A 27,556-nucleotide genomic window follows, 5' to 3' on the forward strand; every position below is an offset into this window, starting at 1 on the left:
ATGAAGAACCTGATCCAGCAGCATCTCATTCGAGCAACGTATGAAGACACAAGCCGATAAAAAGCGATCTGAACGCCAATTTTCTATTAGAGATATGGTATTTCTCAAGCTTCAACCATATGTTCAGTCATCCCTTGCTCCTAGTGCCAACATGAAGCTGGCTTTAAATTCTTTGGACCTTACAAAGTCATTGAGAAAATCGGGTCTGTTGCATATAAGTTGGAGTTGCCATCCTATTCTCTCATCCACTCGATCTTCCATGTTTCACAACTCAAGAAAGCTAATACTGCAGAGGTACCATCAGTGATTGCTCCTCTACCTACTGATACTGATCTACCCCATGTACTTGAGCTTGTCTTGCAGACTCGTTCTGTTACTCATGATTCCAAGCCAATTCAGCAAGTGCTAGTCAAGTGGTCTGGTTGGCCATCATCTCTGGCAACTTGGGATGGTTTTATCAGTTTGAAGCAACAGTTTTTGCGGGCTCCCGCTTGGGGGTCAAGCGGCATCGCAAGGGAGGAGGAACGTCAGTACCCCGATATCTGAAGATAACCAAGTACCTGGAAACCGACCCAGTGGGCCTCGTTCAAGCCGTCGGCTCAGGAAGCAGAATCCGTGCGTCTCCGGCCAGGAATGGGTCCATGTGCTTGCACACACTGAAAGGGGCTAGACCTATGTAATGAGCGTACAAATAGACTCGTGAGGGAGAGGAGAGGGTATCGAGAAAACAGCTGTAAACATCTACTTCTTCTTCAAGCTGCCCTCTGTTCTTCCTCTAATTCGCTCCGATTCACTGCTCTGCTCTCTATCTCAATCCCCTCTACCCTTCTGTGTCGTTAACATCAGCTTACCTCGCCAGGTTGCACACGGTAGGATTGCAGGCGAGGCAGGGGAACTCGATTGAGCAGCGCTGAGCCCATGAGTGAATCGGAGGAGCCCAGTTTAGCCATTGCTGAGCTCGATTACGCGCAAAGGAGCTCAATTTAGTAGTTGTCTGTTACAGAATTGACGGCAAATATATGATGCAAAACAGTAGATCAATCACAGAGGATACAAGGTTTAATATGGAAAACCCTCCCAATGCGGAAGGAAAAAACCACAGGCGCCAGCCAGCAAATCTTCACTATATCGAGTGCGGTTACAGAACGCCGGAGATTTACATTGCTCTCTCTCTCTCATCCCAAATGGCGGCTTACAAGAAGAATATATAAGGGGTAAACCCTGACCTTTATTCGTGTATGAATGAATTTGGATCATAATTCAACATTGTCGAGCTCAACTCTATGCGGCAGAACTCGATTTGGTGGTCCTGGAGTTCTGTCAAATTGTGAGCTTGCTTTCGTGTGTGAGATTGCAAGCAGGATATATTCCGCTTCCACCTAATCTCATGGAACGCTCGTGGAAAAAATACTGCATACTCTGATAAAAATCTTGATGATTCTCAGCATGTAGCACTGCTAGGAAAAAATACTTAGAGTTGTTCCTATGGCTGCCTAGATCAATGTCATACCTCGGGAATTTCTCCAACACTATCATATACAAATCTTTTCTTGTGAGCTACAAACAGTCTAAAGCATTTTAACTATATCAGGCAGGACCAGCAGGAAAATGGCTCAGCCCATGGTCACGAAAATGATGTCCCAACACGATATCCAATGAAGAAGATGGTATATTTATGGGGTTAGATGATGCCCCAGGTCAGTGGACCCTTCACAGAATCAGCTGCTTACATTGAAATGACCTGGAGCTAAGAACCTTGTTTTTTCCTGTTAAAATTTGTCAGTGGAAGCTAGGGTCTCTCTGTGTTGTGATATTGGCGCCTAACGCGGAAGCGATTGCTTGGATCTACCTAGGCGAGATGCTCACAAGACAACACACAGCACACCGGAGACTCAATGTTTGGTAACGAGGTTCAGCCAAAGCCTACATCCCTGGGGCATTCTTACGGGCGCTCCTCCCCGAAACCGTGACACAAGCCGCCCGGGTGCCAGCCAAAATGCCAGCACCCCCGCGAGCCTTTCGCTATGTGTTGCTTCTCACTCTCGTGACTGAGTTGGGTTACAAGTGCAGCCCCCTTCTCCTTTTATAGAGGGGCTGGGTTACAAGAGTCAACACCTAGCTCACCTAACCCTATACTGCTAATTACAACACAAGTACATTGTAACCCCATTAGTACAAATAAATATTCGACACATTTCTAACAATCTCCACCTTGGCGGATATTTCACCACCTTGAAGTCTTGCCATGCGCAAACAACTATGTACTCCACACTTCAGCTGTCGATTTTGCCGCTTCACGAAGAGCAGCCTGACGAGTTTGACTTGTCCTCAAACTCGCCGCCTCAGGAAACCTTGCTACCTTTGCAACTCCATCCTAGTGACTTCACCTACAACAGTGCACCCTTGCAACTTGTATAGGTGCAAATGTCATCATCTCAAACGACTAGAGAAGATTACTGTCATTGTCCAAGTCACCCATTGATGCTGCAACACTAGCATTTGCCTCCTTTCCTGGACACTCTTTTACATGTCCCCATTCCCCGCACTTGAAACACTGCATCTTCTTCTCCCTCTTGCTCTTGGCCTCCACATTCCCCCTGCTAGGCTCACCACTGACCAGCAAACCTTCAGCTTGAGGTGCTTCCACTGCATTGTTCTCTTCCTCCTCCGTTCCCAAGCAAGCAATGTTGCAGTGATATTCTTTGTCTTGATTGATTCTTTGCCATTTGTCAGTGTAGTAACCACATGTTCATAGGATGATGGTAAAGAGCACAAAAGAATTATTGCCTTATCCTCATCTCCAATGGTTACCTCCAGTCGTGCTAGATCAGCAACCATCTGATTGAAGATGTTCATGTGCTCCACCAAATCCGACCCCTCTTGCATCTTCAGCCCGTACAACTTCTGCTTCAGATACAACTTGATCGTCACTGTCCTGGACATGTATTGGCCTCCCAGTTTGTCCCAGATTTCCTTTGGAGAGGTTAGATCCATGACATGGCACATGACCTGGGCGGAAAAACACAGCCAGATTGTTGCGGCTGCCTTCAACTGCATCTCCTCCCGGTCATCATCCTCCATCTTCTCCGGCTTCTTCTCCTTCAGACCCTTAAAGATTTCCTGCTGAGCCAACATGTCCTTGACTCTAGTCTACCACAAACCGAAGTTGCCGCTCCCATCAAACTTCTCCACCTCCAATCTGGAACCAGTCGGCGCCATCCTGCCGACCCGCGGTTTGATCGACCTCTTGTCACTCATCTCTCCACCCGAACTACCTGCCTTATCAACTGGACTGATAGGCAAGCCGTCCTTCTCTTTGTCCAGCCCGACAAGTTCGTCCTCCGCACTGGTCGCCAGACTTCTTGTCGACGGTCACTTGCGCACCGAGCACCTGGATAACCACCGAGCTAATCTTGCTAGCTCTCACTGGCACCACCCGAGCAGAACCACCTAGCTCACTCTCTCTACAACGAACTCCTTGAGTTTATCTGGCTTGTTTGCTTCTTGGTTCTTGCTCTTTCTTATGTGCCAGGAATCAGCAGCACTCTGCTCGTATTTATTTTTCTTGCGAGAAGCACCTCTGTCCTCTTGGCTCTTCACATGCGGCTCCTTTGTTGCCAAGGCTAGTCCCAAAAAGTCATTGAGCATTTATGCCAACTCCCAACAACACAGCCAACCTGCGCAAGTATTGACTCCCCTGGCGTCCAACCTGCTGCTTCTGATCGGCCAAGCCTGCAGCCTTGTGTGAACGGAGGACCATCCTGACCACAGAAGTCTTCACAAGTTACAAATTGTTGTCCCCTCTTCTCGCACGCATCATGCACTAGGGCCCGCTCCAACCCATGCTCCTTCGTGGCTTCTTGTCCTCCACACAAAACACCAGCATGCATTCAAACCATTGACCATTTGGACAAGGCCAACATAGCATTGATGGCTCTGACACCATGCCTCCCTTGCACACCACGCTTTCTTAAGTCTTGTGTTCACACGTTCCCTGCAATCCACATATGGGCCGTGTTTGGTTTCACCCTACTTTGACCACTAATTTAGAGTAGTAAACGAAGTCTAATTACAAAACCACCTCCACAACCCCCTGTGTAAATCGCGAGGCGAATCTAATGAGGCCTTTGACCGCGCAATTAGAGGATGGTTACTGTAGTATTACTGTAGCAAATCATCAATTAATTACCGTCATTAGATTCGCCTCGAAAAATTACACTTATCCCTAAAAAGATTTTGCAAATAGACTTCATTTAGTACTCCATGCATACGAGATTCTTTTTTCGGAAAACGTGCGCGGATTTTACCAAACACGGCCATGGACACGCATAGCTTTCTGGCTTCCTGCTGGCTACTTGCAAGCATTTACTACCCTATGCAAACTCAACGCACATCGAAGAGACCAACTTGCCTTCTCCTTCCGGCGTGAGCTTGCAATGGCCCTATGGTTGCAGCTCGCCAATACCAACCTCACGCCGAACCACCAGCGATGCCATGGACTGAGGAACGAGAGTACTCCATCCTACCTGTGATAAGTGAATTGTCAACTGTGCGGTGTGATCGTGCGCTTGGTCATTGGATTGCAGGTACACGGGCGTCGAGTGTCGACGGAGAGTTGCCGTGAAGGACCTCGGACCGGGCGACAGCTGTGGCGTCCACTCCTGTATCGAGGGCGCAAGCGGCGACGGAAGGCGGGTTTCTTGGTTTGCGCCACAAAACCAAGGAGGTGGACGGCGGTTGAAGACGCCAAGTCGTGGAGGCACGGGTGTCGGTCTTGGGACTGACGGAGGCGACGGGCGTCGACGGCGTCTAGGGCCTCGCTGCGGGCGAGGAGGTGACGGGCGTCGGGCGGCGTCTAGGGCCGTCAGGAGGCCGAGGCGGGAACGGCGTCTAGAGCCACGGCATGGAGGCGGGAATCTTTCTGCGCGTGAAGTTTTGGCGGTTTTCTCAAAACCGGCCACCTACCCGGATTTCGCGGACCCTCCAAAACCGCGGACCGGAACTTCGTCGACGTGGCGGCATCGCAGCAAAGACTTCGAGTCGAAGAAAGAAGCTCCGCCGTTGATCGAGGCTGTACAGCGGGCTGCTGCAGACCCGACCGGTCTGACCGGTCTGGCCGCAGCAGCTGGGTATAAATACCCCCACCAGCCCATGGCTGGAGGAGTCTCTTGAGTCTTTTGGTTTTCTCTTCGTTTTTCCTTCTCCCTGCCCCTGCTCTAGGTTAGGGCCAAGGACTCCAACGCAAAGAGAGTTTAGATTATACCTATTCTCTTCAATCTAGTGGGTGGATGATGGGCGGATGGCTCTAGCTGTTGTATAGGTGAATTCCTCTGAGAATTAATGGATGAAATTTGTTTGCGATTCACTTGTGTGTGCTGAGCATCTCGTCCTCCCCTTCTCTCTTGCGTTTTGGGTTCAATTCTCCTCTTTTGGTGTGTTTCATGTTTGGAGGAGACCAACCCTTGATTTTGTGGTTTGATGAACTCTTTGGAACGATTCCTATGCATATAGCCTAGTGCCAAACCCCCTGGAATCATGGGTTCTCATGAATTAGCGATTTTGTGTTTTTGAGAAAACCCCAATCCTCTTTGATCTTTCCTCGATTTCTCTCGATCCGTGAATCTTTTGGGTGAGATCTTTTGGGGATATGTTCACGGGGTAGTAACGAAGCTTTCCTCCAAGTTTGGTTGGATTTGGACTTCATTTGCTCAAGATTCGTGGTTTGAAGGTTTGTCTGCGGGTTTTCTGGATGACACCGGTCAGACCGGTGGGCGAGATCGGTTAGACCGGTCAGTCTGGGTTTGAACAGCCCGACCGATCAGAGCGGTCCAGTGCACCAGTCCGACCTGTCTGTGTGTGCTGCGCTACGGTTAGAAAAGTTTCTCTCGCCTTTGCTTCCGCGCTGCGACCTGGGTCTTCTGCTTCGAGATAGGTTGTCCATAGCTATTTTCGCTGACCTAGGTTCGAGGGTTTGCGGTAATTTTGGGACATAGGCCGACGTTTCAAATTTCGAAGAAATTTTGATCGGCTCCCATTCACCCCCCTCTGGTCGCCGGTTTCGGTCCCTCAATTGGTATCAGAGCTTGGTTGAGGTTTTCAGTACCTTAACCGGTTCGAAAACCACTTGGCGACCATGGCGAGTCTTGGGAAGATCCCGGTGTTTTCCGGCGAGGACTATGCCTACTGGAAGGTTTGCATGAGAGCCTTCTTGCAGAGCATGGGAGCCGAGGTCTGGGATATTACCAAGAACCAGGCTTACGTGGTGCTTGCCGCTCGGGTCACTCCTCTTCAAGTGACCGAGCACGAGGCTAACGCCAAGGCTGTCAATGCCTTATTCGCTGGCGTTTCTCGTGCGGAGTTCTCACGTGTCCAGGGTTTTCAGGAAGCCCACAAGTTTTGGACGTGCCTTGAGAACTACCACGAGGGCACACCACAGGTGAAGGCCAGACTGTTCGAGACTCACCGGCGTGAATACGAGAACTTCAGATAGGAGCCGGGTGAGAGCATTGACTTTATGTTCAGTCGTTTTCAGTCGATTGTGAACAGAGTCAATGCGAACAGATCTGCTGATGCCCTTGAGTACACAGAGCACGAGAATGCCCTCAAGTTGCTCTACGCACTTGACCGCTCTGTGTGGGATCTCAAGGTGGACACCATCATTGAGTCTGCTGGCTATGAGACTCTGACGGTGAACGAGCTTTTCAGCAAGCTCAAGGCCACGGAGGTGGATAACCAGACACGAGCCAAGCTCAATTGTGCCCCTGCTTCCAAGAGCATCGCTCTTGTGACTGGCCCAGGTGGATCGAGCTCTAACGCTAACTCTGCTCTTGGCTTTTCTCTTGCCTCTTTGCCTTCTGTTACAGATGAGCAGCTGGAGACGCTGGGCGACGACGACTTGTGCCTCCTCATCAGCAAGTTCCAGCGCGTCTACCACAATAGGCAGAGGAAGAAGAACCCCAGGTGCTACAACTGCGGCGATTTGAACCACTTCATTGCCGATTGCCCCAAGAAGTCCGGCGGTGGCCAGAACAACCACTTCGACTACTACCGCCACCGCGACCGCGACGAGGGAGGCTCCAACAAGGAGCGTCGGCGCCACAAGCACCATAGTTGTGACCGGGGAGGACGCTTCAACAAGGAGTCGCTCAAGAAGCGCTTCCAGTACAAGGTCAAGAAGCGGGAGAAGGCCTTCCTGGCGCAGCTCAGCGACCTCGACAAGAGCTCTGACACCGACCGCTCTTCTTCACCGACCTCCGACGACGACGACAAGAAGAAGAAGAAGAAGCTGGACAAGGAAGCCACCGGCTTCATCGGCCTTTGCTTGGCGGCCGGTCGGCGCAAGAGCTTCTGCACCATGGCGGGTGAAGCCGATGGTGCTCGTGCGTCTTCGGGTAGACATGCTACACCGACGCATGCCGACTCTTCTCCTAGATCCGAGAGTGATTCAGAGGTAAACTCCACGATCGACCTGCTAGATACAGAGGTTAGGGAGTTGTACGCCACTCTCGACAACCAGAAAAGGCTGCTTAAGGAAGCAGTTAGAGAGCGTAGAATGCTTAGGGCTGAGCTGGCACATGCTAGGGAGAAATCTAGTGAGGATAAGTGCACTGGCTGCATATCTCACATGAATGATCTTGTTGCTCTCCGTGCCAAGCATGATGAGAACGTCGCGAACTTAGATGTTGCTAAGACTTCGCTTGCTGACATGTCTCATGAGCTCGCTAAGGCCAAGCATGAACTAGAACTGGTTAAGGACGCTCCTATTGTTAGCGATGTGCTTGAATGTGATGAGTGTCCTATTTTTAAGTCCGATCTAGCTTCGTTGCAGTCCAAGTTTGCTACTGTTGTGTGCGAGCTAGAGGAGATGAAGTCTAGGCCAGTTTTGCTTGGTGCTTGCAAGCTTTGTCCCACGCTTAGGTCGGAGCTAGATGAGAAGAACGCCTTGGTTAAGTCTTTAGGGAAGACTAAGGTCGTGGAGTCTAGCCCACCTATTGACTGCTCTATTTGCCCTGGTTTGATCTCTGATTTGGATAATCTTGCGGTAGAGAAAGCCAACCTGGAGAATGAGAATACCTATCTTAGGGCGATTCTTAGTTGGGTTTCTGCTAGTGAGCCGCAGTTGGGCTTGATGATCAAGCAGTTCAAGCGTGGTGATGGTTTTGGGGTCGGTTATACATACACGAAGTTAGACTTTGACAGGTTGTATGGTAAGATTGGCAAGGCTGCTGGAAACACTGCTAGCACGAGCACGCAGCCTTCGCTTGTTGACCCCGCGGATGGTGTGCTTAAAGAACCACCGAGAGCACCTCCGCAGAAGCAGGTTTGGGTTCCGAAGCCCAATGAGCTGAGGAATTCCCTCGACACGCTCCCTGCTGTCGCAGCCCAGGTTCCCAGAAGAAGGGGGCTGCTCCTCCCCGTCCGCAGGCTAGGCCTCCACCTCCCAAGCGTGAGGTGAGGTACCACTGCGAGTACTGTGACAGGGAAGGTCACCTGGAGGAGTTTTGCTTCAGGAGGAAGCGGGCTGTGAGGCGAGAGCAGGAGAGACGGAATGCGGACATGTACTCTGCTCGGGTGCATTGTCCTTCTCGGTGTGGTGATAGGCTAGATGCTAGGGCGCGCCGTGTAGGTGGAGGTCAGGGAGACGGTGGTGGTTACCGTGCTCTAGCGGGTGGTCGCTTTGCCAGTCGTGCTCCTGGTCGTTTTCAGTACGGCTATGGACCACGGGACCGAGGCTTTAGAGGAGGTTTCAATGCTCCACACTTTCCTCGCGGTGGTGTTCGTCAGTCACGCGGTAGACGGGACGAGGGATACGCTTTGTCTGGTTTTGCTAACCCTTCTGTAGAGCAAATGGCTCGACACTGGTTTGCTTCTTCCTTTGCTAACCCCAGTGTTGAGACATTTGCTCACCCTTTGTCTCACTACTGATGTGCAGGTCGGAGGCTTGGAGAACAGGTGGATCATGGACTCCGGTTGTTCGCGCCACATGACCGGAAATGACAAATGGTTCTCCAACCTCACCCCGATGCGCTCAAAGGAGTACATTGTGTTCGGGGATAATGGAAGAGGAAAGGTACGTGGACTTGGCACTGTTCGAGTTTCTGATCGCTTTACCCTGAGAGAGGTTGCTTTGGTTTCGAACCTTGGGTTTAATTTGCTTTCTGTTTCGCAACTTCTTGATGAGGGGTTTGAGGTTCACTTCAAGGAGGGTTGTTCGCGTGTTCTTGATTCCAGAGGAGATTTGGTTTGCCGGATTACACCTCGCGATCGGGTTTTCTTGGTTGACTTCTCTGGAACTCCTCTTGGCCCTTCTCGTTGCTTGATGGCTGGTCCTTCTTCTGATTTGTGGAAGTGGTATAGGAGACTTGGACATTTGAGCTTCAATTTGTTGTCAGGACTTAGCTCACTTGGCCTGATCCGAGGATTTCCCAAATTGAAGTTTGAAAAGGACCTTGTTTGCCATCTGTGTCGCCACGGGAAGATGATTGCCGCTTCTCATCCGCCTGTTAATCAGGTGATGACCGCTCACTCTGAAGAATTGCTACACATGGACACAGTAGGTTCTTCTCGGGTGATGTCTGTTGGTGGGAAGTGGTACGTTCTTGTGATTGTGGACGACTTTTCTCGCTATTCTTGGGTCTTTTTCATGAGAACCAAGGATGAGGCTTTTGAGTTTGTTCGAGACTTGATCTTGAGGTTGAAAAACGAGCTACCCAGGCCATGAGAGTGATTCACAGTGATAATGGCACAGAATTCAAAAACGCTCGTTTTGACGCCTTTTGCAGTGATCAAGGGCTTGAACACCAGTATTCTTCTCCCTACACTCCACAGCAGAATGGAGTTGTAGAGCGGAAGAATCGGACACTGGTTGAGATGGCGAGGACGATGCTCGATGAGCATAGGACTCCTCGCAAATACTGGGCTAAGGCGGTTAACACCGCTTGTTACGTGTCCAACCGCATTTTCTTGCGTGCTTTCATGCATAGGACTTCTTATGAGTTGCTGTTTGGACGCCAGCCCCGTGTTGACCATCTCAGAGTTTTCGGATGCCGGTGCTTTGTGCTGAAAGATGGAAATCTTGATAAGTTTGAGTCTCGCTCGTCTGACGGTATTTTTCTCGGTTATGCTTCTCACTCTAGAGCGTACCGTGTGCTGATTGTTGATACTAACATCGTCAGAGAGACTTGTGAAGTCACTTTCGACGAGACTGCACCGTGCAATTCTACTGTCTTTGAAGTTGCAGGAGATAATGAGCTCGGCACCTCCATCTTTGAAGATGAGGAGGAAGAAGCTGCGGAGGGTGAGGCTGAGGCTACCACGCGTGCTGTGGACCCAGTTGCCTCCGCCACAAGCTCGGACGATGATGACGGCCCCGTTCCGACTACGTCTACTTCACGGGGGCCGATCGAGGAGGTGACTCAGGCTTCACCAGCTGCACCTGAGAAGACACCAGATTTGGTTGAGGAGGAGGCGACTTCGACAAGGGAAGCACCGCGACACATTCAGCGTCATCATCCACCTCAACAGATGCTAGGTGATCTCAACGAGCGAGTCACCAGGTCCAAGGTAACGAGTATCGCTGGCTTTGCTCATTCAGCGTTTGTTGCCTCTTTTGAGCCCAAGGATATTGGACACGCTCTTTCTGATTCTAATTGGGTCAATGCCATGCATGAGGAACTTGAAAATTTTGAAAGAAACCAAGTTTGGGTTTTAGTCGAGCCTCTACCTGCTTGTAATCCCATCGGAACGAAGTGGGTTTTCAAAAACAAGCAGGGTGAGGATGGATTGGTTGTTCGAAACAAGGCTCGTCTTGTTGCCCAGGGGTTTTGCCAAAAAGAGGGTATTGATTTTGAGGAGACTTTTGCCCCTGTTCGTTTGGAAGCTATTCGAATCTTTCTTGCATTTGCTGCTTTCAAGGGTTTTAAAGTTTTCCAAATTGATGTTAAATCTACCTTCTTTAATGGTTTTATCGAAGAAAATGTTTATGTGAAGCAACCCCCTGGTTTCGAAAATCCCAAGTTTCCAAACCGTGTTTACAAACTTCAGAAAGCACTTTATGGTTTAAAACAGGCGCCTAGAGCTTGGTATGATAGATTGAAAACCTTTTTGCTGGCTCAGGGCTTTAAAATGGGATGTGTGGATAAAACTTTGTTCCTCATGCGGTCTGGCAAAGACTTTCTATTAGTTTAGATATACGTGGATGATATTATCTTTGGTGGCTCTTCTCACGCTCTTGTTTCCAAGTTTTCTGAGCAGATGTCCAGAGAGTTCGAGATGAGCATGATGGGTGAGCTGCAGTTCTTCCTTGGGCTGCAGATCAAGCAAATTCCTCAGGGCACGTTTGTCCATCAAGCCAAGTACACTCGAGACTTGCTGCGGAAGTTCGACATGAGTGACTTGTCTCCTCAGCCGACTCCGATCTGCACTTCGACGGCGCTTGATGAGGACTTGGACGGCGAGGCGGTGGACCAGAAGGAGTACAGGAGCATGATCGGCTCGCTCCTGTACCTGACGGCGACGCGACCGGACATCCAGTTCGGCGTCTGCCACTGTGCGCGCTACCAGGCTTCTCCGCGCACCTCCCACAGGCAGGTGGTAAAACGCATCTTCAGGTATCTGAAATTCACCCCTGAATTTGGTCTTTGGTATTCTGCGGATTCTTCTCTGGTTTTGGTGGGCTTTTCTGATGCCGATTTCGGTGGGTGTCGGTTGGATCGCAAGTCGACATCCGGCACTTGTCAATTTCTCGGTACATCTTTGGTGTCTTGGTCCTTTCGCAAACAGGCTAGCGTAGCGCTTTCTTCCACAGAAGCTGAGTATGTTGCCGCTGCTAGCTGCTGCTCCCAGATCCTATGGATGAAACAAACCTTGCAGGATTATGGATTGTGTTTTGGTAGGGTTCCCATCTTTGTAGACAACATGTCAGCCATTAGCATTACAAAGAACCCAGTCCTACACTCCAGAACCAAACACATAGATATCAGATTCCATTTTCTGCGAGATAACCATGAGAGAGGACACATAGACTTGATCCATGTCCCTTCAGAGAGGCAAACCGCAGATATTCTCACCAAACCGCTAGAGCAGGACACTTTTGCTCGCTTGCGAGGGGAGTTTGGGGTTTGTTACCCCTTTTGATCGCTGACTTTTCTTTGGTTAGCTTTGTAGGTCTTGTTTTCTCTTCTTTTGTTTTCTAGGTTTGGTAGTTGCATTGTTCATATGCATTGTACATGTTTGCATTTTGCATTGCCTCACTTGCACTAGCATTCTTGTATACATTGCTATGATCTTCTAGTGCCTACTAGTGTGAGTTGATAAATCTGATCATGTATAGCTTGCTCCACTATGTATATGACATCATCTGAGTTTAGCTATTTTGATTTGAAAATCTGAAAACATGATCACCCTGTCTTGGCTAATAGCATGTTAGGGCTTGTTGATATGCTTTGCTATCTTATTCATGCTAGTGTAGCTTTTTGTTCAGCAATTCATACTTGAAATGATCTAAATTTGATAAAATTGCTTGAACTGCTCTTGAAATGGATTGAAAAGATCCAGGTGGGATTGCTTGTCGCACTGATCGAGCTTTCGGGACGGCTCACTTTGCACTTGTGAGAACCCGGGCAAGGCTGTGCATGAGTGAAATGAGTGCCTTAAGCTTCTGATTCTCTTTTAGCATAGGCTTGGCCTCGTTGCTAAGTGAAGCATGACAAGCTTTCAACCCCTGGCATTAAGAATTGCTTGATATAAATTTGATCGAAAAATGAATGTTTGCAACATGTTTTAGCTATTCTGGCTCACCTGTACGAGTATGATTAGCACTGCTTTCCTTTCCCTATTTGTTAGTGCTAGATCATGGGTGATGCTTTTATTTCTCCTAAACTGAACTTGCCTAGCTCTAGACTGATTTGATATACCCTGTTGAGCTAGATGCAGGTCTTGTTTATGGATGCACACGTGCTTGTGACTAGATGTTGCTCATATCATTGTATCCCTGAATGCTTTCACTTACACCTCTTGCATTGCATTCATTGCATCGCTTCTGTTCAGGGGGTGTTTCAGCTTCAGGGGGAGCTTTCAGTGTTTTTAGACTTGATGTGTGTATGTGCCAACAAGGGGGAGAATTTAGGGAGAAGTGATCGAACAATGGGGAGACTTGTTTGATTTTTGAAAAACTTGTTGGGCACAGGGCTTTGAGAGTGCATCATTTTGGGAGAGTTGCACTTGTGAGGGGGAAAAGCTTTGCTTGGTGAGTTTCTGCTTTGTTTTTGGCTTCTGGTTTTCCTCGCTTTCCTTCCACTTCCAGCATGACTGCGTCGAGCGTTACCTCTGTCTTTGAGAAGTCATGTTTTTGGTTTTTGATCGATTGCGTCGAGCCGTTACCCTTGTCTTAGGGGATCGATCTGTGCTTGAGTAAGTGACTAGTCTAGCCTTTCTGAGCTTTTCATCACTTGCTTGGGTTCTTCACTTTTTGCTTCTATTTTATCACTTCTCTGATTTTAGGTGGTGTGTTGACAATGCACTCATCAAGGGGCAGATTGAGGAATGAGAGTACTCTATCCTGCCTGTGATGAGTGAATTGTCAACTGTGCGGTGTGATCGTACGCTTGGTCTTTGGATTGCAGGTACACGGGCGTCGAGTGTCGACGGAGAGTTGCCGTGGAGGAGCTCGGACCGGGCGGCAGTTGTGGCGTCACTCCTGGATCGAGGGCACAAACGGCAACGGAAGGCGGGTTTCTTGGTTTGCGCAACAAAACCAAGGAGGTGGACGGCGGTTGAAGACGCTAAGTTGTGGAGGCACGGGCGTCGGTCTTGGGACTAACCGAGGCGACGGGCGTCGACGGCGTCTAGGGCCTCGCTGCGGGCGAGGAGGTGACGGGCGTCGGGCGGCGTCTAGGGCCGTCAGGAGGCCGAGGCGGGAACGGCGTCTAGGGCCACAGCGTGGAGGCGGGAATCTTTCCGCGCGTGAAGTTTTGGCGGTTTTCTCAAAACTGGCCACCTACCCGGGTTTCGCGGACCCTCCAAAACCGCGGACCGGAACTTCGTCGACGTGGCGGCATCGCAGCAAAGACTTCGAGTCGAAGAAAGAAGCTCCGCCGTTGATTGAGGCTGTACAGCGGGCTGCTGCAGACCCGACCGGTCTGACCGGTCTGGCCGCAGCAGCTGGGTATAAATACCCCCACCAGCTCGTGGCTGGAGGAGTCTCTTGAGTCTTTTGGTTTTCTCTTCATTTTTCCTTCTCCCTGCCCCTGCTCTAGGTTAGGGCCAAGGACTCCAACGCAAAGAGAGTTTAGATTATACCTATTCTCTTCAATCTAGTGGGTGGATGATGGGCGGATGGCTCTAGCTGTTGTATAGGTGAATTCCTTTGAGAATTAATGGATGAAATTTGTTATCGATTCACTTGTGTGTGCTGAGCATCTCGTCCTCCCCTTCTCTCTTGCGTTTTGGGTTCAATTCTCCTCTTTTGGTGTGTTTCTTGTTTGGAGGAGACGAACCCTTGATTTCGTGGTTTGATGAACTCTTTGGAACGATTCCTATGCATATAGCCTAGTGCCAAACCCCCTGGAATCATGGGTTCTCACGAATTGGCGATTTTGTGTTTTTGAGAAAACCCCAATCCTCTTTGATCTTTCCTCGATTTCTCTCGATCCGTGAATCTTTTGGGTGAGATCTTTTGGGGATATGTTCACGGAGTAGTAACGAAGCTTTCCTCCAAGTTTGGTTAGATTTGGACTTCATTTGCTCGAGATTCATGGTTTGAAGGTTTGTTTGCGGGTTTTCTGGACGACACCGGTCAGACCGGTGGGCGAGACCAGTCAGATCGATCAGTCTGGGTTTGAACAGCCCGACCGGTCAGACCGGTCCAGTGCACCGGTCCGACCGGTCTGTGTGTGCTGCACTGCGGTTAGAAAAGTTTCTCTCGCCTTTGCTTCCGCGCTGCGACCTGGGTCTTCTGCTTCGAGATAGCTTGTCCATAGCTATTCTCGCTGACCTAGGTTTGAGTGTTTGCGGTGATTTTGGGACATAGGCCGACGTTTCAAATTTTGAAGAAATTTTGATCGGCTCCCATTCACCCCCCCCCCTCTGGTCGCCAGTTTCGGTCCCTCATGGACCACCGCTTGCTCGCTCCAGCTTCAATACCACTCCCTCGTTGACAACATCCACGGCCAGCTCCAGCCCTCTGGGCGTGTGTTCGCCCACACGCCTACCTTGCTACACCAGCCGCTCCACGATGCCGTCTTCACCGACGACATCAACCGCGCCATGTCGCAAGCCCCACCATGCTAGCTCCAACTGAGCTTGCCGGACGGATGTTGCGACAGCCGCGAACTCGCACACCTCGTGCACAAGCTGTGCCGCACCTTGGGTACGCATCACCGACACACCATCTGCTCGTTGTGTCAGGGTGCCGCCCCCGGTGCTACACCCGGTCGCACCACCACCATGGTGCTCCCGCCTCCGATCAACCCGGCCACCAGCCACGTCTAGCCCTTGCCAGTTTGGACCGCGAGCCGAAGCCGACGCCCCAACTCGGCATCATCTTCACCGGCCGCTGTGTTGGCCCGACCACCACGTCTGTTGCCAACTGGGCAGCCCATCGGACAGTCTAGGCCACCTGCCTAGAGTGTCCGACACCACTGGTCGATTCGCCGACCACCGTCATGCTCCACCTTGCACCACACCGAGCAATTTCCCGGCGCCCATGAAGCATGAACCTATTGTCTCCACCTCTCTCCTCACCAACTAAGATCCTCCAAACAACCATATAGCTTTGATACAAATTGTTGTGATATTGGCGCCTAACGCGGAAGCAATTGCTTGGATCCACCTAGACGAGATGCTCACGAGACAACACACAGCACACCGAAGACTCACCACCTATTCGGTTCGCTGAAAAGGATGCAGCTGGGGCTGGGCTAGCGCTGGACTCGCTGGAAATCCAGAGACTGCGGTTGGGCCCAGCAGCTCCAGTCCAGCAGCTCTAGCCCAGCCGAACAAGGCATCAATGTTTGGTAACGAGGTTCAGCCAAAGCTGATGGGGATGTGGGTTCCCGATCTTTCGTCAGGTTCTGGATAGCTATCGTTGTGTTCGGAGAGCGACACACCGATCTGGCTTCAAATCAACAAGATCTGACCCTGCAATCTTAGCACCACAACTCCTCTAGTTATCAATCGTGTCACAACCCGGTTGACCTCGCCACGAAGTCTAATCCCTACAAGCGCAATGAAGAACACAAGCAAGAATTCAAAAGAACACAGCTCAATTGAAGTGACTCTGCAGATGAATGATTAATCTCACAAGTTGGGGTCTCACAAACCGATCTAGCGCCGAACTGTTCTTGACAGAATAACTTAAGCAAAACCCAAACCCTAACAAGGGTGTGGAGGCTGCTAATAAACTCCCTGGGGTCGTGCAAGACCCCCTGGATGCACCCCTAATGGGCTCCAACACGATACAAGGCACAATGACCGAAAGACGGCGTCGCAGCGCTGGGACAGAAACTGGATGTCAACTTCCTCGGATGATTCCCGTCTACTCCTGATGAATTTGGGCCTGAAACTGATGCCATTGGAAGCGTCTTGAAATTATCTTTCCATCCATATAAAGAACATCCAAATCCGACTCTGTATGCAACCTGGATGTCCGTTTTAGTGCGGGCTATTCCTAGAGTACGAAACTGAAACGAAGTCGGTTTGGGCCTCCATCTTGTTCCGGACGTCCTCGCTGGGTCCTCCACGCCTCCAAGGCCTTCTCCATGCCCTTGCTGGTCCTCCTAAGGTGGTGGCCAAGGAGAAGGATGTCCTTGGCCATCTTTGAAGTCCTCTCCACATGTTTGAGACATCCTCTAACATGGGCCTGGCTCCCATGTGTGGATTGTACCTACAAGCAAATAATGACATGTACATGTGGAACCAAGTGAATTGTATATGAAATCATTATGCAAATGTAACAACAAGCTCACCTTATAATCAATGTCTGTATCCAAATGTGTCATGTCCTCATCATCCTTCCCTTCTTGACAGCAAACCGTCCTCGGTTTGAGCTTTGTTGGAGGACATGTTGTCGGTAGTATCCAATATTTCTCCCCTTCTTGAAATTTGTCATGTTTCTTCAAAACTATAACACCCAAGGGTTAATCACCTATAATTAGGGTTAATCATATGTTTAACATGATGATTAGTACTAATGTTAATCATGTAAAGGCATTCAATAAAGTTTGTTAGTACTTTAACACATGAAATGACGAGTTCTTCAAATTACAGTTTTTAAACATTTAAATCTATATTTCAAATTGTAACAAACAGGTTTAAAAATAAATTTCAAACCTTTGCTTAAATGGACTTTTTCCTAGAAACAATGTTATAAGTTTTCGAATGATGAACAACTTTCGTGTTCAAAATTTTTCGAGTTGGCACACAAAAGTGGGAGAAAAAGTTGAATTCCGAAGTGTATAGGACATTTTCAAATGTACTCAAGTTTCAAATTTTATCTTTCAAACTATTGTTCAATTGGAAATGTGCCTAAAACGAAAGTTGTAGATCTTGAAATTTTAAGCAAGTTTGGTATTCAAAAGTTTTTCATTTGAGGCCATGAAGAAGGAGAAAAGCTGAGTTTACAAATTGGAATTTTGGAACTTCGAGTTAATTATGAAACTACCATCACCACCATCTCTCCTCTCTCCTCCCTCTCTGTTTCTCGCCGTGACGGCGTCCGTGCGCCGGCGCGGCCTCCTGGTCGGCCACGCACCGTGCCCCCTGCCAAACCCATCCCCGGCGCCCCTGGTTTCGTCGAAACCAGCCAACCTGGCTTCTCCTACATGCGACGCGTGCCCCGCCGTCCTCCGCTCACGTCGTTCGCCGTCTCGACGTCGGTGCCGAGCCACGCGTCGTCGCCCTGTGCCACCCATGCCGGCCATCCTCGACCTTATCCTCCCCAAGCTCAACCCGTGCACCTTATCCTCCTCGAGTTCTCGGCGCCTCATTCCCCTTCGTTCTCCTCGAGCTCGGGTGGAGCCGAGTCGAGTAGTGCCGCCGCCGTCATCATGCCGGCCTTCCCTCGCCGCCCTGCTACTATTCCTCGCGCCCCAGGCCGCCTTGTTTCGCCCCACACCTGCTCCGCTTCTTCTAGAGCCGGGCCGAGCCCCTGCTTGCGCGCCCAGAGGCGCCGCCGCACGCCATGGATAGCTCGCTGTGGAGCCCCTACCCCAGGCCGCCCTCCTTCCAAACCGGCCACCCTGCCACCTTCCCCTCGCTGCCAGAAAGCTCACAAGCCCGAGCCCGCCTCGAATCCGCCATCGGAGCGCTGCCACCACCATGTGCCATCATCGTCGGCCACCTGCTCCCGTGGAGCCGCCGCCTCCGGCCGTCCCAGCCCGAACCGAGACCACCCTCAGGTAGCCTTCGCCTCCCTCGTGCTCCCCCACCCTTTCGTCGCCGCTGGGAAGCACCCCATCACTGGAATTGAGCTCCCGAGCGCCTCCTCTGTTTCAGTTCATGTGGGGGACCCCAGACAGCACTAGAAACAAGTGCAGGGGTCTTTTTGCGAAGTCATAGACTCAGATGAATAGTGTCGCGCTGGATTTTAAATTTTAGCTGCAATCTTTGAAAATCTGTATAAAATAGTAGAAAATGCTAAAAATGCAAACTAAAATTTGTTGGATTCCTTGTTCTAAGATATACAACTTTCCTTACAGGTTGATCTTCAATTTCTAATTAGTTTTTGCTCTAGTTTAAATGTTATTTTAAGTGGTTGCAAGCTTTGAAAATGCATAGTAAATAGTAGAAAAATGGTAAAAATGTAAAACCAGTTGGGTTAGCTTTGTTTTGGTATGTAGAACTTAGGAAAAATATTTAACCTGCTGTTTGTTTAATGTTTTTATGATGTATAGATTTAATCATTAGTAACGCTTGTTTTAGCTGGTTAATTTAATATATGTAGTTCTGGATGTCCAAAAATCATGAAATTTATGCAGTAGCTTACTCTTTGCATGTTTAGTTCACCTTAAAAATTTCATGTCCAGAAGCTATGTGCATGTTTGTAAATCTATTTTTGTTCAGTATGTCTTGTTGAGGCAAAAATGAATGCTTTCTGTTGTCAATAAATGTTGGTAAATTGTTTTTACACTCCTTATTAGTATTTTATCATGCGAATGAATATGTGCTATCAGATCCTTGCTGCATGTCAAGTTGTTGCATTTGTTTGGATCCTAGATATAGTTTTCATTTTGTGTGCTGCTAAGAGGTGCTTTCCTACATGCTAATTTCAGTAGCTAATTCTTGTTCCTGTGTAAATCATGTTAACCCTTATAGGACTAGAATATGGTTTGTACTTATTCACCTTGCTTATGTTTGCTTGTTAAGTTAAATAAAATCTATAGTTAATCCTTCTTGATTTATAACTTGACTTTTCTAAATGAGTTTACTAATGGTTTTTTGAAGGAAACACTTCAGGCTAAAACAAATTGAATGGACTCTCGTGTTGTAGCACCAACCCAGTTTGCCTTTTGAGTGTGTATGCGGTGCTTACTCGATAAATGATTGCCCAGTCATGTCTTTCTTTTTAATCGCATTGCATTGCATTGCATCATCAGCCCCCATGCAATTGTGACCTTATGCTTGTTTCTATGCCTTTTAAATGCACCATGTGGTGTTTTTCTTAAGTTCATGCCCTTGCATCGTTGCATCTCACCTAGGTACGCTAGATGTGCGACGGCAAGGTTGGAGCCGAGCCAGAAGATGGTGTAACGGTGGACGCGGACGCATCTAGAAGTTGGACGGATGGACCCGATGTGCATGACCAAAGGAAGATGCTCGCCAAGCGAGTATCATCTAACTAACGCTGACATAGTGTTACTCCTAGGCAAGCCCCGGAGCATAACCCCTAATTTGAGTATTCAATGGTTATTTATGTATTTGTGCATTAAGTTTTCTAGGAGTTGATTGAAACCATAGATGCATGATTCCTAGGTTTCCTCAGTTACTCTATTAGTGTGCAGGTCGTTAGTACTGCCATGCTTAATCAGGATTCGGTAGAAGTCGAGTGATTCCTGTCACTCGCGAGATATAGGTCCTTGTTACTTATGGCAAAGTGGCTTGAGAAGGAATTAATGAGGAAGGATAAATGGAGGCCAGGCGGAGATGAATTTGATTATGGATATGGAATGAATGGAAAGTGAGCCTCCGCCTGTATCGATTGAGGACCATACCGTTGTTGGCATTGTTGACCAAGAATTGAACAGTGCTAACCACATGCCGGAAGTAGAAGGTAGTCGAAACCGGTAAGCTAATTACCTGATTTGCAATGATACTTTGAACTGCGACCTACTACTCTGGGAGTGGTATGATAGCGGGTGATGGAATGTATGTCGCCTTCGGGTTCTCTGGGAGTTCGCCGTGAGGGGCTCATTCACCCGGGTTTTGGCAGGCGTGGTTCAGACGTCGGGGTAATGATGGGAACAGTTGACATATGTGGTCCGGTGTGGCTGCACGTGTCGTGTGAGTTAGGTCCACCTTGCAAGGTTAAATCAGATCGATTCGCCGTGACTCGCGGATATGAGAGCCTTGGCCACTGTGTCACATCGTAGTAAAAGATTGAAATGAGAATGGAAAGTTAACATATGCGATATGATTGTTGTACTCTTGAAAGATTAATGTGATCAATAATGCTTGCTTTAGATGTTCAGGCAAATCTAGTTGGTACTTGTGAAATTAAATTTGAGCTAAAATATTGAAAATAAGGATCCACTATTAGTAGCTTTTCAGCAAAATAAACTTCAGAGCCAAAGGCCTTTGTATATCTAGATAGTGGGCTAAGTATACCCATAGTCGGGTAAGTCTTGCTGAATATTAGTATACTCAGGGTTTGTTGTCACCCTGTTTTCAGGTAACTGCTGCTGGTTGGAGCTGACCAGGATTCACATCGGTGGGCTCGATGTGACGTCCTCACGTCATCGTAGTTATCGTTGTTTTACTAAACTAAACTTCTATTTAATTTCTGCTGCAATTTGAACTCTGATATTTTACGTAAACTTGTTTGTAAAACTTCGTATTGTAAATTAAATTTGAGAACTTTTGTCTGCTTGTAATCATCTGTGCTCATCTTCGTGCGAGACTTCTAGTGTTTTTTGATCCTTAACTTGACAGACGACCGGATTACACCGTTTTAAGTGCGTGGTAGCTTGATTAACCATTAAGATGATAGTTAGCGCACTTAAGCTGGTTTAATTTGGGCGGTTCTATTAAAAAACAAAATTAGGGTTTCTCCACATGACATTATTATAGATATTGCATCCCTCATGTTGATCATATGGTCGCATAGCAAAAGGAGAATTCAGATTTGAACAAATATAAACTCGGTGTAACATGTAGTCTCCTTTACAAGTATATTTGCCAATAAAATGATATGTACATCTAGACAACCAAGACAATTCAGCACATTTAAATTTCTCTTCTAAACTACTAAGAGTACAAAGAGTATCAAACTCAAAATAACCCAAAGTATTTAAAGAAGATAACAATTTCAGTTCATCTTTTTCAGAGGCAATGGGAAGTAATTTCTTATTTTCAGCACAAGTATTTTGATCCAAAACAAATGAATCAGTTTTCTTCACAAGTTGTGGCATGAGAATAATCATAGCACTTTCTTTGTCACAAAAATCAATAAAACATTCATCATCTGACAAACAAATATCAATAGATGGTTCTAGTACTTTATTAGTATCATTGGTGGACAAATTCAGCACATCAAGAAAGCTCTTAACTGAGAAAATTGCATGTTCTTTCTCAATCAACTTGTCCTCTTTTTTGATTCATGGTGCAAAATATTAGTTCCAACAAAAGACAAAGCAATATCTTCATTTTGTACAAAATCAGATTTAGATGAAAGTGTTGAAACATTCGAAACAGCCCATTCTCTCCTAAACGGTTCGCTCTTTCTTCTCTCATCCCTTTCAAGATCAGCTTCTAATATTTCAGTAGCATTCATAGGTATAAGAGTAATTTTTCTACCATGATATTTGAAAGAATATTTATTTGCAATTGTATTGTGCACAACATTATTTTCAGATAGCCAAGGCTTGCCTAGCAACAATTGACATACTTGCAGAGGTACTATATCAAAATCTAAACTACCCTTATAAAAACCAATGGAGAATTCAATATGTGCAATTTCAGTTACCTTTATCCTATCATAAGAATTTACCCATTGGATGTAGTATGGATGAGGGTGTGGTCTTGTCGTCAAGCCAAGTTTCTCGACCAATTCTAAGCTTGCCAGGTTGTTGTAACTCTCGTTGTCGATGATGACACGACAACGCCGCTCCTTCACAGCAAAGTATGTTTGGAACAAATTGTTGAACTGGTTTTGCTCTACTTTCTCCATTTGAGAACTGAGTACTTGATGTGCTACATTACTCATGTTGTCTTGCAAAAAGTTAGTAATACGATAAAGGACAACCAAGGATGACCCCTATGAACTACTATGAAAGTGGATAGTGGTGCCTCTCAACACAGCAAAAGGAAGTGTCTTACTAAGCTCTTACAAGGTTCTTACTGCCGCAAAGCACAGGATGTCAACTGGTGACTGGTTCTTACCTTGAGAGAGTGGTACAACGATTGCAAGGATATTTCTATACTGATCTGAAGTATATATGTGGATCTTGGGAGGCACACAAAAGAAAAAATATATGTATGTGGCACACAAGTCAGTAACAGATAGCAATATTAAATAAATGTCCAAAGCACTTGTCCTAGTTGCTGGCCTATACGTGTTCCTAGCACCAATTTGTGATAAATAAGAGAGGGAAACAAGTATAAAAGGTAGCAATGAACAAGGACAAGGCAAAAGGCACCACAAACAAATAGAGCTATTAGCTGTTACTTATGTGCTCCTCTTTTCTTGTCTTTTCATTCACTATTTTTCTTTTTTTTCCTCAACCTTTTTTTTCTCTTATACTTTTGATATATATTTTTTCCAGCAAGGAGCACACAAGAACAAACCACAAAAAAATGTGAGCTCAATTGGATAAAGATGTGGTCTATACAAAATCAGAATTGTGCTCTCAAATGCATGCCAAACTTGTCGGCCCCGGAACTCAGTTTTCGTGATCAAATTTCGCAATTCTAATTTTTGCAAACCTAGCTAAGCTAGGATGAAACAGATCTAAAATTTACTGTAGTTCTCCATAGATATAAAGTTTGCACCTTTTCGAGTTCGAACGCAAAAGTTATGCCTGTTTTATTGAAGGCATTCGAATCAGGATGTTATATGGACAAAAGATGTGGATCTAATGGATGGTGATAGCAAGGTTGATGGAAAACAAAGGGGGATCACACAAATTAGACTAAAACATGATCTAAACTAGCAATAAGACCTTGACCTAGGATAAAAATTCAACACTACGAACTCTAAAACTGAAATATGCAAAGGCTATGGCGCGGATGGTTGTAGGGCAGAAAATAAATATGGCGGTGGACTATGGGACGAAAGACAGAAAATACTCGAAGTAAAGGATAGATGTAAACCTGAAGGTAAATCTGTCTCTGAATACCACTTGATGGGGACGTGGGTTCCCGATCTTCCATCAGGTTCTGGATAACTATCGTTGTGTTCGGAGAGCGACACACCGATCCGGCTTCATATCAACAAGATCCGACACTGCAATCTTAGCACCACAACTCCTCTGGTTATCAACCGTGTCACAACCCGGTTGACCTCGCCATGAAGGCTAATCCCTGCAAGCGCAATGAAGAACACAAGCAAGAACTCAAAAGAACGCAGCTCAATTAAAGTGACTCTGTAGATGAATGATTAATCTCACAAGTTGGGGTCTCACAAACTGATCTAGCGCCGAACTGTTCTTGACAGAATAACTTAAGCAAAACCCAAACCCTAACAAGGGTGTGGCGGCTGCTAATAAACTCCCTAGGGTCGTGCAAGACCCCCTGGACGCACCCCTAATGGGCTCCAACACGATACAAGGCCCAATGATCGAAAGACGGCGTCGCAGCGCCGGGATAGAAACTAGATGTCAACTTCCTCGGACAATTCCTGTCGACTCCGGATGAATTTAGGCCTAACACTGATGCCATTAGAAGCATCTTGAAATTATCTTTCCATCCATATAAAGAACGTCCAAATCTGACTCCGTATGCAACCTGGACGTCCGTTTTAGTGCGGGCTATTCCTGGAGTCCGAAACTGAAACGAAGTCGAATCGGTTTGGGCCTCCATCTTGTTCCGGACGTCCTTGCTGGGTCCTCCACGCCTCCAAGGCCTTCTCCATGCCCTTGCTGGTCCTTCTAAGGTGGTGGCCAAGGAGAAGGATGCCCTTGGCCATCTTTGAAGTACTCTCCACATGTTTGAGACATCCTCCAACATGGGCCTGGCTCCCATGTGTGGACTGTACCTACAAACAAATAATGACATGTACATGTGGAACCAAGTGAATTGTATATGAAATCATTATGCAAATGTAAGAACAAGCTTACCTTATAATCAATGTATGTATTCAAAGGTGTCATGTCCTCATCAAAAGCCTACGTCTCCAGGGAATGCTTACAGGCGCTCCTCCCCGAAACTGCGACACCGGCCGCCCGGGGCGCCGGGCAAAATGCCAGCACCCCCGCGAGCCTGTCACTCTGTGTCGCTTCTCACTCTCGTGACTGAGTTGGGTTACAAGTGCAGCCCCCTTCTCCTTTTATAGAGGAGCTGGGTTACAAGAGTCAACACCTAGCTCACCTAACGCTATACTGCTAATTACAACACAAGTCCATTGTAACCCCATTAGTACAAATAAATATTCGACACATTTCTAACACTCTGGATAACAATGTCGATCGAGATGATTTACAAAGAAAAAATGTGAGGCCACCAGCAAATCTGCTGGTGTTCGAAGGAGATTGTTTGGATAGCGAAGCGAGTGAGCTAGACTCGTATTTGGTAAACTTCATTTATATCCCCTTTATTGCAACTGCAAAACTGGCCATTATTTACTTCATACTGAAACAGTCGTAATTATTTGTGCATTACAGTTGGTAACATGTCATTTTTACGGAGATTTCCTTCTGCTGGATCCATGTGATGCGCCAGCTGTTTTTGAATTTCTGCAAGGAAAATGTTCTGTCAAAGAAAATAATGTGGCTCATCAAGACAGCTCAGCGCCTTCTAAAAACCAACCCAGTATGTTCACTTCCCCAAATGGAAGATCAGGAGGCACAGGTTGTAAATCGGCCCCCTGGAAAAGTCCAAGAAGATCTAGATCCAACTCAGGAGAGTCCTGGCCAATCTCAAATGCAAATAAAACTGAAGATAATACCAATGCAGGCGGCTACGGATGGTCTGATCCTGTTGACCATGGCTTTCCAGGTGATTACATACCACCTGACCCAAATGATTTAGAGGATCCTATTGATCCTGTTGGGGATGATTCTGATGATGAGGATCCATGTAAGCCTTTGAATCCCCACGAACCTGGAGCCTGAAGATTAGACCTTACAGGAGAGGTACTGGAAGCTATTGTTTCTGGACATATCCTATTCAATTAGTGCCTTATAAAACTATTTTGCTGACTTTTGTATTGAGCAATTTTTCCTGATCTGTTTTGGAACAGTTAAAGGCTCTGCACGGCAGGTTATCGGCACTGCAAAATAGAAAACTCTCACATCTTTATTTCCTAGGACAAAGATGGATGGTGTCATTATACTTGAACATGCAATGTCTTTTGAAGCACAACAATCGCAGCAGGAGGAAATTCATCCTTCCCAATCACCCCCTTCATATGAAAAAGGTACTCAGTATTGTTTCTCATGTGTACAAATCAATCACACATGTCCGATCATTGTGACTTATTTATCTTTTTGTTAACTACCCAACGTGCAGCTTATGTGGTCATTTGAATATGGAGAGCAAGGAAATCCTGATGTGTTTGGAGATTCAAACTATGACACTGTACCCGATATTGGTGTTGGTTTTGATGATCCCGATGTTTCAGATATTTCAATATGCGGCGACATTGGTGTTGCTATTGAGAGTCCAACATGTCCTTCTGAGGTTTATTTATTTATTTTACTTTAGTTTGCTGGTTGCTTTGGTCAGATCAGCATTTTGGTAATGTTACATGTTTATTTTACATCTATTCAGAGAAAGGAAGAACCTCCTAATGGGACTCAAGTTTCTAATGGGACTCAAGTTTCTCGGGAGAACATGGATACACATGAAAGCCTAGACGATTTGTGTTGGTCTCATCTGGTAAGTCTTGAGAGTACTACTAATGGTTCTGTGTTCCACACATCTATGCCTACCCATATATGTGTTTGCGCATCTTGGTGCCATTCAAGTCAATGTTTAAGGAGTCCAAATGAGCTAGGGTAAAGCTTATTTTGTATAGCTTGTTACTGCATTGGATAGCAGTTCTTTACATGGTTATCCTCTCAGCTATCGTTGCGTTACATAATTTTGGACTTTACAGCCAAGTTTCTGTAACAAAGCATCTGAAAGAATTGGTTATGGTTAGTAAATTCCCATTCACAAATATATTGCTATATTGGTGCTAACTTCGTTCAACAAAATATTATATTGCTGGTATACACCGGTCATAAGCACAATGTGGCTTTCTAGAGGTCGACTCAAAGACCAACCATTTTCTTGGATTTTGGTGCACACATTCTTTGCAAGCAGGACGGATCTGTTCCATAAAAACTATGAGCAATAGTTATGTTTGGACATATACATTTGTATTCAAATAATCTATAAAACCAAGTTCTTCATTTCTTGTTACATTGGTATTCAATAGTCAAGATTGGCATAATAGGGAAATTGCTTGACGAATGTCTGCCGTGCCTAGCAAGAGCCCATTTGGTTGACGAAATGCTAGCCTTTTGGTTGATGATGCTGCCTCGGAGTCTGCCGTGCCTATGGCGGGTGCTGGAGATCATCATGAAAAAAAAATTATCATCGGTAGCAATACACGTGCATTCTTTATCATAAAACGCTGTTTTTCTCGCTCTGCCCCTATGAGAAAGAGAGTGCCCCGCCCACGATCAGGCAGATGCTGTGGGCTGGCAGCGAGGAAGCTCGCCGGACGGATCGCTGTAATTAAACTTTATTTAATACGTTTAAATAGCAAGATTTTTTTATATGACAGTTTAGTCTGTGGATCCAAACACCACCTAAGACTGCCAGGTGGGTCCCACAAAGTAGGTGCTGAAATACGAGGACTGCTACTAGAGTTGAGGGTAATTATAGCATAGGAGCTCCTACTAAATACGAAGTAGAGACTAAAAGTAGGGACTATTGCTGGAGATGTTCTAGTGTGTGTAGGTAGCACGCCGCGACATGGCACAATAGTGTATTAGACCAGTCTCAGTGGGAGTTTCATGGGTACAGTTACCTAAACTGAGAACTAGGTAACTGTGCCAGATGAGTTTCATGGTGATGAAACTCTCCTCACATCCCATGAAACTTCATCATTTTCTCTTCTTGTCATGTCAGCAAAAGTGATAGTATTTAATGTCATGAAACTCCCATTGAAATTGGACTTAGCAATAACATGACCCGG

At 46.9% G+C, this 27,556-nt stretch overlaps 1 pseudogene; it reads left to right on the forward strand.

The window, feature by feature from the left end:
* On the forward strand, positions 1-26,169 carry LOC120647999 (annotated as a pseudogene).
* Positions 26,170-27,556: the final 1,387 nt, after the last annotated feature.

This window comes from Panicum virgatum, chromosome 9K (genome assembly GCF_016808335.1).
Source record: "Panicum virgatum strain AP13 chromosome 9K, P.virgatum_v5, whole genome shotgun sequence".
Taxonomy (NCBI): domain Eukaryota; kingdom Viridiplantae; phylum Streptophyta; class Magnoliopsida; order Poales; family Poaceae; genus Panicum; species Panicum virgatum.